At 47.6% G+C, this 2,539-nt stretch overlaps 1 non-coding gene across 1 annotated transcript; it reads left to right on the forward strand.

The window, feature by feature from the left end:
- Nucleotides 1-2,187: 2,187 nt before the first annotated feature.
- On the forward strand, nucleotides 2,188-2,260 carry trnar-ucg (transfer RNA arginine (anticodon UCG)). Its single transcript has one exon. It is a non-coding gene; the product is annotated as a tRNA-Arg (tRNA).
- Nucleotides 2,261-2,539: the final 279 nt, after the last annotated feature.

The raw sequence follows: 2,539 nt of genomic DNA on the forward strand, positions 1-2,539 counted from the left end.
GCAATGACTGCCCACTGGAAGGGGAGGGGGGACAGACAAGAGAGGAGCTTGCACATCCAAGTAGCCCACTTCCTGACCAATTACTGCAAGACTAGTCTCTCTCCCTGCTTCTAGCTAGGCTGTTATTCTCTCTCTCTCTCTCTCTCTCTCTCACTCTCTCTCTCTCTCTCTCACTCTCTCACTCTCTCTCTCTCTCTCTCTCTCTCTCTCTATCATATGGGATCTCGGTGGGGACTGGAGAACAGCCAGCACTGCAGAGGACACAAGTGATGGAAACTGCACTGATCTGGTGTGCGAAAACACCCCATCGCCCGCTCATTTCCGTAGTTTCACCCACTTCCTGTCCATTTTTAAACCCCTTTGCTCCATCCGGTCCTTTGAACCGTTGCTTCCAACAGTCCTGTTGAGATCAACGAGGGTCTCACACCTTAGCGGATCCCAAATTGAGCTGGAATCAGGGTACAGACGCATGTTTAGCATTGTGTTTTGGGTTGCTGCCTTCTAAAATCTTTCCACATTGTCCTCTATTCTCCTCATGTTCTTTCTTTCTTCTCCTTTTTTCATATTTGGTATTAAATATTATTTGACCTGCTTCCTCCCTGCTAAACAGACTGGGAAAGTGCAGCAGAGACAATGAGGGAATTGAGCAATTCGTTGTTGTCCCAGCCCAGAAACATACATTTCAAAAAGTTGTGAAAGCTCAACACACAAAAAAAATCAAGAATTGAAATAATCTTAAATAATATCCAATAACGACCAAGCGCTTCCATCCAACTAGCTCAAGGACTAGCTGTCCGCGTCCCACTGCTAAAACCGCAAGTGGGCCAGAATGCCCCCCCCCCGGTGCCATTTTCTGTATCGGAGCTCCTCAGCTATCAGATTATCAACACAAAAGGGTCACAACAAAAACAGAGAGAGAAAGAGCGGAGATCACAGGGCTCGGCCTGCTGCGAGCGGCTCTGTATGAGCACACACAGAAAATATCCAAGCCAACAGTCTCATTGTGTGTGTGTGTGATTCAGTCATTGTTCTGCATCCTAACAGAGCAGGATGGAGGAAAGTCCCTTCTGCGCAGAGCCGCTGGCTGCCGTTACTGCTTCCTGGTAGCAAGGCTTCCTGGGATTGATAAAGGACCTCCTGGCGCTGTCGGGGCGCACACTTTCTCGCATATTTTCGCTGGTCCTTTTGAGGGAAAACAAAACCACAGGTGTAGCTGTGCTATCACATTCGCCAACACTGGCTCCTGACGCAAGCTGCATGTAACTTAATCCTGGAATGTTCTGACAATAGACTGAGCAGTTAGCCTGTGAAACGTAGCTATTTTAGCCCTGCTTCTTGACCCACTGTTGCGGTGACAAACAGGGCTGATGTGGGTCAGCGATTTGCTGCTCTTAACCTGTTATAACCACAAACACCATGCCAAACCTTTGTAACCCAACAGCAACACCTTCCACTTTCAAACACGGCGAGCTGTCACATTAGCATCGTGGCTGCACGACCAAATGAGAGCCTACTGCCGACCTATGGTGACGGTCAGGTGGGTGGAGTGTGTACAACTATAAAGCTAAAGTAATCACTTGTTTTACTGTGTTGATGATCGAATGCAGTTGTTTACTTTAAAAATTGGACCTCCTGGAAGAGAAACTGTGTGAAGCTGGATGATGACTGTGATTAGCTCAGGTAACTCGTGCTCCTCTTCTTGGCCAACAAGGTCAAACTAGTCGGGTAGGAAGTTTAGGGATCGTTAAAGTGCTGAAAGACCGTCAGAAACAGGAAAACACCAAAGTCTGAGCAAAAGTCCAAACGTGACTTGAGTATCTCGATGCCTCCCGATGACCCAAAGCAGGAAACCAACTGTCCCCAAGCGCTTCCGCTTCCTGCCCGTCCCCCGTTGTTTGTTGACAAATGACCACATCGAGCAGGAAATGACCTCGCCAACAAGGTGAGTCACGCTCTTGTGACCGCCGCGTCATCCCCACGTCACACAACATTACGATTTTATCACAATCTCCTCCACCCAGACTTGATGGACTGAAACTGTCAACACAGGAACAGGAAGTGCTAATGGGCCCTCATCTTTTGGACTTCTTTTGCTCCCTTTAGATGACTCACGAGATGACTGTATATGTCTTTACAGACAGTGAAGGTTGTGTACCTGAAGCAAGGTTGTGGACTCCTTGATCCTATGACCATGTGGCCTAATGGATAAGGCGTCTGACTTCGGATCAGAAGATTGAGGGTTCGAGTCCCTTCGTGGTTAAGTGTTGCTTTTAGGGTGTAAAGGGAATGACTGGGAATCACTGATGCTCTCTCCCACTCTACGACTTGGCCTGTGCATTTAAAAGAAGCTTTCAGGATATAGTAAGAAATGGATGAAAGTTATACTGTGCACACACATACAGCAAGTTTGCTCTGCTGTGTGTGTCTGCATGAGTACTTATGTGGGTTTGTTTGGGATAAAGAGCCAGGGGTGCATGTTGGCAGGTTCCCTTTGACCTGCGGAGGCTTTATTTCCCTCCATATTCATATTGGGTTAATA

The sequence above is a fragment of the Takifugu flavidus genome, chromosome 19, assembly GCF_003711565.1.
Source record: "Takifugu flavidus isolate HTHZ2018 chromosome 19, ASM371156v2, whole genome shotgun sequence".
In the NCBI taxonomy this organism is placed as follows: domain Eukaryota; kingdom Metazoa; phylum Chordata; class Actinopteri; order Tetraodontiformes; family Tetraodontidae; genus Takifugu; species Takifugu flavidus.